Source organism: Heterodontus francisci, chromosome 19, assembly GCF_036365525.1.
Source record: "Heterodontus francisci isolate sHetFra1 chromosome 19, sHetFra1.hap1, whole genome shotgun sequence".
In the NCBI taxonomy this organism is placed as follows: domain Eukaryota; kingdom Metazoa; phylum Chordata; class Chondrichthyes; order Heterodontiformes; family Heterodontidae; genus Heterodontus; species Heterodontus francisci.
Window position 1 is genome coordinate 45,650,874 of NC_090389.1, and position 16,589 is coordinate 45,667,462.

The following is a 16,589-nucleotide window of genomic DNA, read 5'->3' on the forward strand; positions in this document are numbered from 1 at the left end:
TGCATCAGGTCAAACTTGGGCAAGGAAACCTCCTGCTGATTATCACCTATTGCCCTCCGTCACCTGATGAGTCAGGATTCCTCCATGTTGAACTCAACTTGGAGGAAATACTGAGGGTAGCAAGGGCACAGAATATACTCTGGGTGAGGGACTTCAATATCCATCACCAAGAGTGTCTCAGTAGCAGCAATAGTGACTGAGCTGGCCAAGTCCTGAAGGACATATCTGCCAGACTGGGCCTACGGCAAGTGATGAGAGAACCAACAGGAGGGAAAAACCTACTTGATCTCGTCCTCGCCAATCCTCCTGTCACAGATGCATCTGCCTATGGCAGTATGATAGGAGTGACCTCCACACAGGCCTTGCGCAGACTAAGTTCTGTCTTCACACTGAGGACACCCTCAACGTGTTGTGTATCACTAACACCATGCTAAATGGAATAGATTCAGAACAGATCCTGCAGTTCAAAACTGGGCATCCATGAGGCGCTGTAGACTATCAACCACATTGTATTCAACCACAATCTGTAACCTCAGGGCACAGCATATCACTCACTATTATTAACATCAAGATGGAGACAAACCCTGGTTCAGTGTGAAGTGTAGGAGAGCATTCCAGGAGCGACACCAGGCATACCTAAAAATGCAGTGACAATGTGTACCATCTACAAGATGCACTGCAGGAACTCACCATGAGTCTTCGACAGCACAACAACTTACACTTATATAGTGTCTTTAATGTAATAAAATATCCCAAGGTGTTTCACAGGAGCGTTATAAAACAAAGTACGACACCGAGCCACAAAAGGAGATATTAGGTCAGATGACCAAAAGCTTGGTCAAAGAGGAAAGTTTTAAGAAGTGTCTTAAAGGAAGAAAGTGGGGTGGAGAGGTGAAGAGGTGTAGGGAGGTTCTTCCTGAGCTTCGGGCCTAGGCAACTGAAGGCATGGGTTTCAATGGTGGAGCAATTAAAATCCGGGATGTGCAAGAGGCCAGAATTAAATGAGCACAGATATCTTGAAGGGTTGTGGGTCTGGAGGAGATTACAGAGATAGGGAGGGGTGAGGCCATGGAGGGATTTGAAAACTAGGATGAGAATTTTAAAACCAAGACATTGCCTGACCAGGAGCCAATGTAGGTCAGTGAGCACAGGGGTGATAGGGGAACGGGACTTGGTGCAAGTTAAGATACGGGCAGCAGAGTTTTGGATGACCTCAGCTTTACAGATAGTAGAATGTGGGAGACCAGCCAGCACCATATTGGAAGAGTCAAGACTAGCACCCTCCAAACCCACCTATAAGAAAAAGGGGAGCAAGTACATGGGAACACCCCGTTCAAGTCACACACCATTCTGATTTGGAAATATATTGTCATTCTTTCACTGTCGTTGGGCCAAAATTCTGGAACTCCCTGCCAAACAGCACTGTGGGTGTACCTGCACCACATGGACTGCAGTGGTTCAAGAAGGCAGCTCATCACCACCTTCTGAAGGGCAATTAGTGGTAGGCAATAAATGCTGCCTTGCCAATGACACCCACATCCCATGAACAAACAAACATCAACACTATAATAGTAGTGAGGGACTGAAGCAAAACTGTTATTGTTGCAGTGTGAGTTCAGCCATTGACACACTGATTGTGAACTGAACACATCAATTAACCTACAGTCAAGCATCGCAAAAAAAGATACATCTGATTTTATTTGGTCAGTTGAAATGTAGGACTGGATTTTAAGTGCCAGTGGTTTTCTAGTGGGAAACCATGCTCGCGAGTTAATTTTCAGCCCTCTCATAGCAGAATGAGACCAAAGTGACTTTAATGACTGGGCCTCATTTACATCAGATTAGCTGACTTCACACTGATCCTGAGCAGAAAGGCAATGGGAAATAGTGGAAAATCACACTGCTCAGGGCCTGGACCATTCTTTGGGTATCCTGTGATTGGGCGATGGGGGTGGGGGGAGAGCTGAAAGGTCATGACAGGAGTCATAACCTTTCTTTGTAAGGCTGGAAGGAGCACTTCTATTCCTCTTGGTCCCAAAAGGAACGTAAAAAATATTTTTGGTATTTACCTTTTGGGGTCTCTTTTGGTCCTGATCCACTTATGTGCTGAGTTGGCCTGGCAGGAAACAAAGGCCGCTCAGGCTATAGAGTAAAAATTGTAGTCAGGTCCCAATTACATCATCAGAACCCAATATGGATATGTTAAAATGGACCCTGCTAGCCTTTAGCTGGTGTTTTTACAGTCTGTGCAGGAGAGCAGGTTAGAATACCATCCTGTCAGCTCCCAATGGCTCCAGAGGAGGTAAAGAACTTGGGCAATTTTAACTATCCACCCACATGGTTTCCACTGGGTGGATAGGGTTAAAACTGCCTCCATAATTACTTACAGATTTCTACAGATCTAAACCTTTTAAGCAGGTTTGTACTTTAAAAATGAATTGCAGGTCTTTTTATTCCCAGAGTGTGCAAGACCCTGCCAAAGAAAAGAATGAAACAAAGAATGAGGTAAATGCCAACTTAGAAACCAGCAAAAGCTGACCAACAGCATCCAAAAAGCTGACACAGCCTCCAAAATGAAAACAATTCAGAATGTAAACCTACAATATGTGGATAAACTTAAAACTAAAAGTGGCGAACAGGCTTTTCACAACTAAGCTGAGCTGACTCTATATTCTATCACTTGCAGAGCAGACAATTGCTGCAAAATTGTGGGGGTGATTTTCCTCATTTCTGGTACAGAGAGAAATGTCCACAGGAATGCCAGTCCTTTGTTGCTAAATCTGAATGTTAAGTTATTTAGGCAGTTATCACAGTTACATGAAGGCACTATTCTTCCCATTCCTCCTCTTCGTAGTCCACACTAGAACTCTTTTCCTGCTGAGCCCCTCACCCCTCAGTTCATGCTGGAACTTTCCCCCCTCTCCTCCTACTTCCTGCTGGCAGTGTCCTCCTGCACCCCCTCCATTCACAGCTGTACCCACTGCTACCTCAATTCATGTTTCCGCTCTCTTCAAACCGCAGCCTCATGTCATGCTGACATCTTTTTCCCCTGCCTGATATAGGTTGACTGGCTGATTTCACCTTCCCCCATTCCTAGACCAATCTCCCTGACTATTTTCTTTCAGATACTTAGTGCTTCTTGCAGGTTGCAACCATGAACTCAACTTCTGTGAAATCACTGCTGGGGCCAATGCTTGTCTGATGCCTCTGCTGCTCAGGGTGGAAATCTTGATCTCACAAAACTAATACAAGAATTCCCACCCGCAGAAGAATTCCATTCCCCAGCCCACCACAGATCAGCAACTGCAGCTTCAGATATGAGCCAGGAATATGTTGTAGGATGAGAGGAAAAAGTAATAATGTTGGTAGAAAGGACATATGGTGAAATGTTAAGCTGAGTGTGGACTGAGTGAAAAAAGCATGATATAACAAATAAACACATTTGGATTCTGACGCAACTTTTCAATCAGGTTTCTTGTTAAATGGCATAAAAACAGGAAACCAGATGCTTGTAAAATGGAGAGTATGAACTGGACATCATAAGATAATGGCTTCAACTTGTATTTACAAATTAAAAACTATTGCAAAATGGGAGCACAGAGAATGTCACCCACATGAAAAGGAAGACACACACATTAATAAGCAAACATAAATTAGGGGAATATGCATATTGTTTAGGGAATGGGAAAATTTAACATTAAATACCTATAAGTATAAACATTAGATACCTAAAAATACCTATATCTCTGGGAGAAATGTCAGCCGAGTCTCAGTTGGTTGCACTCTCACCTCGGAATCCCACTGCAATAACTTGAGCACAAAGTCTAGGCTGACACTCTAGTGCAGTAATGGGAGAGTGCTGCATTGTTGGAGGTGCCATCTTTCATATGAGCTATTAAATTGAGGCCATGTCTGCTCTCTCAGGAGGACATAAAAGATCCCACAACAACTATTTCAAAAAAGAGCAGGGGAGCTATCCCTGGTGTCCTGGCCAATATTTATGTCTCAATTAACATCACAAAAACAGATTATTTGCTCATTAGCACATCGCTGTTTGTGGGACTTGCTGTGTGCAAATTGACTGCTGTGTTTCCTACAAAACTGACTATACTTCAAAAGTGCTTAATTGGCTATAAAACACTTTGAGACTCCTGAAGTCATGAAAATCGCAATATATTGCAAGATTTTTTTTACGTAAATAAAATTTCATGGTTTTCTTAAAATGAAAGTACCCATTTACTTAGGATACGTTAACCACACTACTTGATGGAAAATAAATGAACAACATTTCATGGTCAAATAGTAGACACATTCCGTCTCCGAGCACTGTAAAAGAAAATATCCTTGGTTTCTTTTTTGAGACAAAATCCCCAAACGCTGTTTACAGCACCTGAGTCAGCCAGGACTGGTCATTTACATCAGGATGTTTACAAAGGCATCAATCAGCAGGGTGGGCATGGAGGGAAACAGGACAAACTGAAAAAAAGGACCTGGGACCAGGTTTTGTTTAACATAGGGGACAGGGAGTATCAAATACTATGCGTTCATGTAATAAATAACGCACAGAACTAAAGACTTTTCTCAAGCATTTTATTTATTTTATACTTTACATATGTATTTCTTTGGAATAATCCCTTGAATTTATTTGGAGATGAAATATTTGAACAAACCTATTATCCACACTAAAGCAGTCATTGATAAAGCAAGAGTGCAATTGTAATAATGGCAGTAAACTGGTGGTAATGAAAAACCTACAAATTACATTCAAGTTTTTCAGGCCTTAATTTACATTAAAATAATTTAAATTAATGTTCTTTTAATTTTAGTCATTAAAATACAAAAGCACATACAGGAAAACAACTTAAATGTGGTCTATATTTCCTAGAGAAACCAGGTTCAAATTTGTTTATCTATCACAAATCAGAAACTAATTTTATTACACAAAGAAAATGAATATTTTATTGTAGTGACATCTTTCCCTTTCTCAACTGTCATTACCACTAGGCTCCTGACCTTCAGCAACTGAAAGCAAATGAATAATTAAAAACAAATCTTCTACCATCCTGTTTAGTCCAGGAAGGGGGAGGGGCTGGTGCTACAAAGGTTTATCTGCAAGGAAATCTGTGCAGTCATCACACACTGATCTAATCCTGTTCCATGTAATTGGTGAAAGAGAAACCTTATTTTCCAACATAAGACAAGATACTGTATTGTAGTATCAAACTAATGTGATCAATTCCCAGAGCTGTCAATGTCATTTCCAACATCAGATACCCTTTGATGTTATTTTCTCTGCTTCACAAGATTTCAAGTGCCAGTTTTCTTCTTTTTACTAGCCATTTATACTGAGTCAATAGCAGATATAAAATTGCCAAATGTAAATCATAGTTAATATCAAAACTCCTCTAAAAGTTAATCCTGAATTGAATGTTAACAATGTGGAAAGAGTGTTTTTGCTTTGCTGTGAGCTGCACCTGGTTACAAACTCTTATATACCAGTCGTGTTGATTTGTTCCATTTTCTTTATGCATCTCGTGAACATCACAAGCATCCATCAGTCATTCACCATAACTACAACAATTAAAGTTTTTGTTTTACTTTCCTCAAGACTTTCTTGAATAATTTGCGTTAAATAGCTTATGATAGCTCTTTAGAAATGGGTTGTGTAGGGTTGATCTAACCTAACATTGACATTCTGGAATGCCAGCATGCAGTTGTGGTAGCAGTGGTGTCCTGGTCGATATTTATCTCTCAATCATCATAACAAAAACAGTTATTTGGTCATGATGACATTGCTGTTTGTGGGAGTTTGTGTGTGCAAAATTGGCTGCCATGTTTCTAACATTACAACAGTGATTACTCCTCAAAAGTACTTCATTGGCTGTAAAGTACTTTGTGATGTCCGGTGGTTGCGAAAAGCACTATATAAATGCAAGGCTTTCTTCTTTTTTATTTTTATTTAAAGAACTCCTGCATTTTGTTGAAGATTATAGATGTGTTTGGCACTTTAGTAATAAAGGCAGTATCTTAGTGCTAAGAGCATCTTGGAGTTAGATCTCCCTCTCTGCCAGATCATTTCAACATCATCCAATATTGAAAAGCCATGCTAAGTATGGGAAATTAGCTTCCTTAGCCTATTGCATGCTTTCCTGGATTTGAGATCTCTGGACTAGCACTCAGGGTGGTTTAAAGCTGTATCCTATGGAACCATTTCAAATACACAAGGATAAGTGCGAGTAATGAAAGCTCAGTGGCCCAGCAGTGAAGGATACCTGATTCTAAAGTCTTCATACTGAAGCTGTTTCTACCAGTAGGAGGAGTCAGTAACCAGATGACACAAATTTAAGGTAATTGGCAGAAGAACTAGAAAGGAGATGAGGAGAATTTTTTTTTATACAGCAAAATGCTATGATTTGGTATTGTTATGATCCCATTAGAGACCAGTAACTTTTTACAAAAGAAATTCGAACTTCCAGTTATTACTGAAAGAACTATACCACAGGATTTCATGTTTTAAACAAAAAAGCTTTACTGTACAATAGTTAAACAAATGAAACACTACTAACTTAACACTGCAATTTGAAATCACTTATTCTTTAAACTTAAAATCTTAACAGAAGATGAAGACATATATTTTAAACTCTAAATCTCAACAGAACACTCCCATTTGACTTTTACTTCTACTCCAAGAGTTCCCCTATACTTTACAGGATCTTGGCTGTTCATTCACTTCACCTGGGACCAATCCAAATTGTAACACACTCGTAGGAATTTGCTTCGATTTTCCTTAGTTTCTCAGATTTTTTACGAGGTATTAGATTTCTTGGAGATGCTCCCTCTAACATCCGCTAGGCAAACCCTCCAGCTCTCCTTCAACAACTCACAAATCTGGATTTCCCCAGCCTGAGCATGGGACTCATTCAAATCAGAAACACCCCTGGTTCCTGAAGGCCTTTTTTGCTCCAGGGTCCAGCTGCCCTAAGCCAACTGCCTTTTTTTTGAGCAAAACAGAGATAAAACACCTCACCAACAGGCATCCCCCTGCATCATCTATCTGCATAGCAATTGGTACATGTGGGATATCCCAGATAGAAATTTAAACTGATTAACTCCAACTTCCAAACATCCCTTTGATTACATTCAATGACAGGGCATGAATGACAGGAAAATTCTTTTCAGATGTACTGGCTACAGTTCCCCAACTAAACAAGTCCACCTACTGTTTTATGGCTCTCACCTCTCTAACATTGTCTCTGTAAATACACATGGACGGATCTTTGAAATAAAATCTCTGGGTGGTCCTGCAACCTTTTTTAAATTCCATTTAATTTCAATTATTTTATATCTATACATTTAATTTCCCCAAAACTAAAAGTAATCTCTAAAATATTAATACAAACTATGAACTAGATGATTGTAACTATATAGAGTGCCTGAAAGAGTGGTCAAAGCAGATTTAATAATAACTTTCAAAAGGGAATTATATATATCCCTGAAAAGTAAAAATTTGCAGGGCTATGGGAAAAGAGAAGGGGAGTGGAACTAATTGGATAGCTCTTTCACAGAGCTGAAATTGGCACAATAGGCCAAATCGCTCGGAGCTTTATAATTCGATGCAATGTAATGTAACTTCAGAAAGAAAAATGAGGGGTACTTTAAACAAAAAATATTGGCCCAAGTACTCACTGTTGACCTGTAAAAAGCTGTCCACAAATGTTTAATGGGTTCTACAGTGTTGATATCCCCTATTCCCAACATGATGTTCCATCTGCCACCTTCTATAGGGGATTTGTGGTGTCTAGCAACAGTGAAGTCATCAAGCAGACTGAGTAGCCAATCAGATTGAAGAATTCTCACAGGCAACAAAACAAGAAGTAAAAATTATGGATTATAATTCATTTTTAATCACTTTACAGAAAATGAAATAAAGATTGGGACATAAACATGGGATTAGGGTTGAAGCTAAAATACCATAAACATACTTTAAAAATATAAACTAAAAATTAATTTTTGCTATTTTAAAAATCATGGAATGTTCATCATGGAATGGAGGGAATAACATTCCACATTTATGAAATCTGTTTTTCAGGACCAAGTGGTAATTATGATTTAGTACACTGTTAAAAACTCAATTATACCTCATTCAACAAGGCTTAACATTTCCAATAGCATTTAAAGCAGGGATAGTGTGTAAAAATTTGAAGTTCATGTCAAATCACTAATTCTGCGTTGATTGCATCTACAAAGACTGCGACAGTGCACCATGTGGAGAAGCAGGGTATTATTGACAGCAACTTCCGGATTTCCATGTTTAGCTGTGCCATGTGCAGATGACAAAAAGTTTTACACAGCAAGTGCTGACAGTTTTGCCATCATTACAGTCACAAATTCTGGGCCATTCTGTCCAGACTTTCCTTCCTGTCTAATGTGCTGCTGTACCAAATGTTGCAGATCAGCTGTGTTCACTTATCAGGATTGTTATAGTGCTAGAGTTTCTAACTTCCACCATATGGAGGACTAAGGTAGAGGTGGACATTTCAAGAGTAAGGCTGATATTGTACATGATATTTTAGCTCAGCTTCAGTTCAAATTAATGGGGAATTCTTCTTGAGATTTATTCCGATATGTTTTATACGGTGATTTCTGCTTACTTTCTGGATACAATAATCTCCATTATAAGCCAAAGTATTTTATCATGTGCTATAAATATTCTGCTGTCAGCTTGCTCACCTCATGGTGCAGCAAGTCCATCTAGTAAGTAGCTGTGCTTGTAGGTGAGGAATCTCCCGGGCTTGGTTTTCAGTGTGTGCTAAGTAATTTGATCTCATTTGATTTGGACAGCAGCAGAAGCATTACAATTTGCCTCAGCAGCCCTTCATTGAAGGGGATGAATTACACATAAGGGGGTGGATTTTAAGAGCCTGCCATCGCTCCCAGTGGTGAGCTTGAAGATCGCTGCGATCTCCCAAGCGGTGGCTCATTTAAATAGCCATATTTATCTTAAATCAAGATAAGTTGATTTAAATTTATTCATCTCATTAATTTAAATCTTTAAACCCAGGTCCCTTCGCCCAGCGGCGGTGTGGCCGCCACGGAGCCTCGCCGCTGCTGGAGGATCAGGCCAGGCCCTCCCGACATCAGCCTCCATGGCGGGCCTCTGCTGCAACCGTCTTCCAACACTTCCCCCCCACCCCCAACCCTGCCACACAGCCCAATATTGTGGGCTTGGTCAAATCCAGCCCATGGAATTTGCAGCACTGAAACAGGCCATTCAGCCTAACTGGTCAATGCCAGTGTTTACACTCTACATGAGCCTTCTCCCACTCTAATGATCTCTTTCCATGCTGGCCCTATTTCCCAGTATATAATTCTCTCTCATGTATCCTTCAACTCTCCACTTAAATGTATCAGTGCTATCTGATTCCACCAGTCCATGTGGTAGCGAGCTATACATTTTCAACAGCCATTGTGTAAAGAAATTCCTGCTAAATTCTTTATTTGACCTGTTATCTTATATTTATGGTTCCTTGTTTTGGATTCATCCATAAGTGGGAACAGTTTGCCCCCCTGTTGAACACCTTCATAATTTTAAAGACCTCTTGCAGGTCTCTTCTTAAACTCTTTTCCAGAGAAAAGAGATGCAGTCTGCTTAATCTTTCCCAATAGTTGCATTATCTTAAAAGTAAATCTTTTCTGCACTTACTCCAGTGCTTCAATATCTTTTCATTGTATGGAAACCTGACCTGCACACAGTACTCCAAATATGGTCTAATCAAGGTTCTATATAAATTTAACATTACCTCGTTGCTTTCGTATTCTATTCTAGAAATCAATCCCAGTAAAATGTTTGCATTCTTCTGGCCTGATTTATTTGCATTGCTACTTTTATATATCTGTATTCCCAGACTCTTTCCTTCTCTACTCCACATAGTTACTCACCTTCCAAAGAATAAGTGGTCTTCTTATTCCTCCAAACAAAATGAACCACTTCACACTTTGCTATCTTAAATTTCTTTTGACATTTATCTGTCCACTCTGCATGTCTAATTATGTCTTCCTGCATTTTGGTGCAGTACTCCACATCACATATATCTCTAATTTGGCATTCTCTGCAAATTTTGACACCATTTCTCCAATTCCTGAACCCTCAATCATTTACGTATATGGGGAACAACAGTGGTTCCAGCACAGATTACTGCGGGACACCACTTCCCACTTTCTGCCAGTCTGAGAAACTTCCCTCAATTTCTATCCTCCGTTTCTGTTTTGTAATCATCTTTCAATCCATTCTGTGACCTGGTCACTGGCTCCACACACCCTTACCTTTGTCTAATGAGTCTCCTATGTGGCACCTTATCGAAGCCTTCTTAAAGTCTATGTATAGCACCACTGTATTGTCCTTGAATAATCTTTCTGTTACTTGCTAAAGAATTCAAGAAAGTTTACATTTTATTGATATACTACCAGAATACTATCCAGACAGTAAAAACTAAAATCTACCCCAAAGAACAGAAAGTGAGGGGACCAAACTGGCAAATGAAATTCTGCACTTTGCTTGGAATTATTCTATTTAATTAGATATTTATTCGGTCAGTATGGAAACAGCATTTTTGTTGTAAGACTATTTCAGTCAGAACTAAAACTATTATTTGCATTCATGTTAAAATATGTCTGTGCTATCAGGAAACAAAAGAAGGAAAAATTAGACAGCCCCCAAAAACTGGCACAGGGATCGTGATGCGTTTTTAACCCGTGCCCGTTTCTTCTGATGTAAGCAGCATGCAAACTTTGTGCTACTCATTTATATGATTGTAGTGTGTAGCCTGCCCTAACATGCTGTTGAGTCGCTGGACACCTGAGCATGGGGAGCAAAATCATGAGAGCCCAGCACAAGTTCAAGTTGGCATGCACTATTTAAAGCATTTGACTGAACAGGTTCTGGAAGACTTTCTGAGTTTGACATGGGAAAGCCAGTAGCATGGGACAGTGTGGCAGAGAGCGGGCCTCAAGGTTTTCTAACACTGCACTGGAGGCATTGGTGCAGGAGGAGAGAGGTCCTCTATCCACAGAGGACCAAAAGTCCATCCAGACAGACAGTGTGAAGGCACTGGATGCAATAGCCATTGCTTTCACCGCCAGCTGTGTAGCCCCAAAGGCCTAGAGCATAAGAACATAAGAAATAGGATTTTGCTCCTTCTGCTCAGACATGTAGCAATTCTACAGCAGGCCTGGGGCAGGCTACAAGCTACAATCATGTGAATAAGTAGGTAGCACAAAGGTTGCATGCTGCTTACATACGGCCGTCAAGCCTGCTCCATCGCTCTATATGATCATGGCTAATCTTCTGCCTCAACTCCACTTTCCTGCCCGCTCCCCATATCCCTTGATTCCCTGGGAGACCAAAAGTCGGTCCGCCTCCGCCTTAAATATGCCCGGATGCCGTACACAAAAAGTTCAATGGCCTCACATGAGTGGTCAAAGTCAGTAAATGCATCCTTAAATGTCATATCCCACCAATTGCTCACCCACTCCACTCACTTACCAACAATCTCTATCAAGTCTGCTATCCTGGCAAAGCTATGTGCTTACTCCACCTGCTTCCCTCTGGAAAAAGAGAATGCAAAGTATTTGCCTCTCTTTGAGTGCAGAGTGTAACTGACCTCCCTTACACAACAGTAGACAGCAAATTGAGAGATGTTGGTGATGTCCGCTGCTCCAGTCTGGACGGAGCCCAATGCAAAGAATTTCACAGCCACGGCCACGGCCACCTTTACAAACTGCAGCAATGCTGTCCTTGCCCTGCTCTGAGGCTGAAAGTCTGCCTGCAAGAGGAGGTAGATTTCAGTAAGCACCTTTTTCATAAAATGGAGACATTATGCACACTGTTTCTTGCTGAGTTTGAAATCGGAGAATTATTCCCTGACGATCCTGGGTGGATATGGCTTCATGCTGAGAGCCCCTCTCCTCCTTCCCCTCCTCCTCTTCCTCCCTCTGAAAGCAACTTCTCCTCCTCTGCCCAATTTCCCATGTTGCAAGCCAAGGAGGATGGAAACTTCAGCACCCATAAATGGCAGCAAGTGGTCTGAGAAGAACCCTTTAACTGAGAACCAAGGCCTTCAGCACATGCAACACCACACCCTGTAGTCTTCAGTAACTTTAAGTGGCAAAACAAGCCATAAAACACCAATAACTCAGCAACAGCCAGTAGAAATTAATCAGCAATCAAGTTGAAAGTGGTTAATGATCCCTTTACACAGCAGTGGTGGGGGTCCTTCCTGCTGCTAAACTCATGGGGCTGAATTTTATAGAGCCCTCGATGCTGGGAACGGTGGCGGGGTGGGAGGGGCATGAAGCTTCCTCTGGATGAGACCCACCAGCAACCTCAACGCTGGCAGGGCCCATCCTGATCTCAACGGAGGCGGAGAGGCCTTATGTCAGCCCCCCCACCGCTCAGCAATGAAACCCGCATTACAATATGCAGATGGTCACTTACCATTCATTAACATGGAGGCTGCAGTGATTCAGGCAGCAAGTTGTGATCTTCATCCTGGCGGCTGCCATCGACGTGCCTTCGGATCCCCGTCTGGGGAAATGAGGCACGACTTCTGTGGGGAGGGGGGGAGGAGGTACTTTTCCCAATGCGGGAGGTGGGGGGTGGGGTCAAACTCTTTGGAATGGTTGGGGGGATGGTGAGAAGGAGTTGAGGGTTAGAGTTTATGAACTTTGAGGGGAGGGGGGGGGGGGTGAAGGTCACGTAGCCAAGGTAAGTACTTTGGGGGTTGAGTGGGCAAGGAATTAAATGTAAGGTTATTTGAGGGGGGGGGTGGTGGGAGAGGGGATGGAAAGATCTTATAAATTATTTTTAAGACTTTTAAATGTAATTTGCATTTAAGATTTGAAACGGTCATTTGGGGCTCTATGTCCTTTAAAAATGCGCCGGCACCTGCACAGTGGCGCCAGACGCCGTTACCGGGAACAGCTGGCCCGTTTCCTCCACATCATTGGAGGAGGGACAGATGACTCGGGCATGCTAATGAGCCGCAGTGTTTAGGATCGCGGCAGCTCCGTGACGTGCGGCCCAATTGTGTGGGCCTCCATTTTTCTTGCCTGCCGCTGATTTCGGCAGTGGGCCGACAGAATCCAGCCCATGATCAATTATGCAAGATTAAGAGAAGGCTTCAGCTGAGGTGTTTAGGTAGGGCGACACAGTGGCGCAGTGGTTAGCACTGCAGCCTCACAGCTACAGTGACCCAGGTTCAGTTCTGGGTACTGCCTGTGTGGAGTTTGCAAGTTCTCCCTGTGACTGTGTGGGTTTCTGCCGGGTGCTCTGGTTTCCTCCCACAGGCAAAGACCTGCAGGTTGATAGGTAAATTGGCCATTGTAAAAATTGCCCCAAGTGTAGGTAGGTGGTGGGGATGTGGTAGGGAATATGGGATTAATGTAGGATTAGTATAAATGGATGGTTGTTGGTTGGCACAGACTTGGTGGGCCGAAGGGCCTGTTTCAGTGCTGTATCTCTAAAATAAAAGAAATAAAAATTGTACCACTGGCATCAAATCAATGTTAGATGCTGATTGATGTCACAATCTGCCTACACTGCATACTTCTAGTGCATACTCCTGGAGACTGTGCTAACAACCTACCCAAAATGGATTCTGGTAGGACCTATGTCACATGTGTGGCATGGACACCATTTTGGACCTGAATTGGCACGCACAGCATCAAAAATACAAGCAGTATGCAACCGAATTTTGAAGCATACCTATTTTATTATATCAACTCCCTGACTGCTTTCTTACACATCGGGCTGAATTTAACCAGCCCCCGACGTTGGGGGTTGTGGCAGAGGAGCCCAGAAAATACCTACAGGATAGGCCCGCCACAGGCCTCCGTCCTATATTACCGGCGGCAGCGAGACCTCGTGGCGGGCCCCCGTCGCACGGCCACAAATACTTAATTTAAATATTTAAATAAATGTTAATTAATGCATAATTACTTACCTCGTCTCGAGGGCCGTCCCACATCGATATTCCAGCCAGTTGTTGGAATACCCATGCCTTTGGATCTCCGTTCAGAGATCAGAGGCGGAACACTGGTGGGGAGGAGGGAGGAGTGAAGTTTTTAGGGCGAGGGAGCGGGGAAAACTCTTGCTATTGGATGAGAGGATAGTGGAAAGGGATTGAAGGTCAAAGTTAATAAAGTTCAGGGGAAAGGTCAGGATCAGAAGAAAATGTTTTTGGGGGGAAGAGGGCAATTAATAAACTGATTAGTCATTGGGAGGCGGGAGAGGTGATTGGAACTTTGAATAAAATCTTAATTTTAATTTTTTAAAGCCTGTCACATTAAAAATTTAAATGCTTCGGAAGGGCCTGCATATTTGGGATGTCAGACCAAAAAGGGACAACTGACATCTTTCCATATTCTCTTTTTTTCTTCAAGAATTAGCAAGTATTTGGCCAAAGTATTCTTTTTTTTAATCTTTTTTTTGTAACAGACCTCTGCAGAGAGATTCTGTATTTTTGTCAGCATGTGTGTGAATTTGTGTGTGGGGAATTTAAAAAGGGGAACTTTCATATTTCAATCTGTGTGTTAATGCTTTGCTTTGTTTTTGGTTGAATCTTGTTTTATAATAAACGGACAATTTTTTTGTTTATTAAAGAAACTTGATTGGTGTATTTTATTCTGGATAAAGAGCAGAGTATATGATTGATTGCATCAGTACGACCTGTGGAGAAGTAGAACCAGAAAAAACAGTGCACTCCTCCCACCTCGGTCGTAACAACAAATACAGTGAAAGGCAATATAGTCATTAAAATAATCACACTATATAGCTAAAGTAAAAATTATGTGGTGAAATATGCATCTTATATTTCTATTCCAAGTTGCATATATCAGGAATGGAATTTGCTCCTATTGCTATCAACAATGAAAAATTCCACCAAGTTATTTTAATAGAATAGACAGTATTAGTGATCAGTAATACACCATCGATTTCTAATCTGACCATATTTGTGGAGGAAAACCTGTCAGTTTAGAAATATTATTGTGCAGAAAACTGTCATGAGAGAAAACATCCCATAAAAATGTTTTGCTCCCAGTGCACACCTAACACTAAATGATGTCAGCTAGATGAGTATTGGCAGCTGCTCTCTGAATGAGAATCCATTTCAAGAGACCAAGTCATAAGCCCAAGTGTCAACAGCATCAAAGCAGACTGATGGCATATTGACACAGAGTAAACTGTGAGGTCAGAAGCTCTCAGACACTCATCAATGTAAAACTGAAGATACTTTGAAACACGAGGAACTCTATGTGCAATACCTGCATCAAAAACTTCTGCTGACAAAAATTGCTTGTTAAAGTAATTCTTCAAATCTCAATCTTTAATTTCTGTTAACTTCTGACTCACCAGCGACATAGATAAATGGCTGAATAGAACACAGTTCTATGCATGACTCCGGCCAATTGCAGGACTGGTCTTTGCCAGGCCTAAAATCCATAATCCCTGTAAAGGGAATCCTCATCACTTTTGCTACAGACAGTTATTCATTAATACTAACCATAATATTAAAGTAACATTAATTTTATATTTATGATTTATTTAGGGGGAATACTTACAATTTGTCCATTATACGTAATAGTCGATTCCATGTGAGGTTGCACAGGGAAAGTCAAGGTTAACTATAGCCTTCAGGTTTAGCAAGGTTACAGGATAGAAGCTATTGGAGCAGTGCCCATAGACTTGTTCAGTAGCCATTGTAAAGTCACGCATTCTGCCCCTAGTTTTATATAATATTTTGATTTGATATATTTATTTTCAGTCAAATAGCATAACTGGTAACAGTGAGAAGCAGAGTTGGTTGATGCAGAAAAGCTCAAAGATGTATAAATCCCCAGACCCAGATGAGATGTATCCCAGGCTGCGATGTGAGGCAAGGGAGGAGATAACAGGGGCTCTGTCACAAATTTTCAAATCCTCTCTGGCAACAGGAGAAGTACCAGAGGACTGGAGGACAGAGAATGTGGTACGATTATTCAAGAAGGGTAGCAGGGATAACCAGGTAATTATAGGCCTATGAGTCTCATATCAGTGGTAGGGAAATTATTGGAAAAATTTCTGAGAGACAGGATTAATCTCCACTTGCAGAGGCAGGAATTAATCAGGGATAGTTAGCATGGCTTTGTCAGGGGGAAATCATGTCTAACAAATTTGATTGAATTTTTTGAGGAGGTGACTAGATGTGTAGATGAGGATAAAGCAGTTGATGTAGTCTATATAGACTTCAGTAAGGCTTTTGATAAGGTCCCACATGGGAGATTGGTTAAGAAGGTATGAGCCCTTGGGATCCAGGGCAATTTAGCAAATTGGATCCAAAATTGGCTTAGTGGCAGGAGGCAGAGTGTGATGGTCAAGGGTTTTTTTTGCGAATGGAGGCCTGTGACCAGTGGGGTATCACAGGGATCGGTGCTGGGACCCTTGCTGTTTGTAGTGTACATTAATGATTTAGATGGGAATATAGGAGGTATGATCAGTACGTTCGCAGACAAAACGAAAACTGGTGGTGTCGTAAATAGTGAGGAGGGAAGCC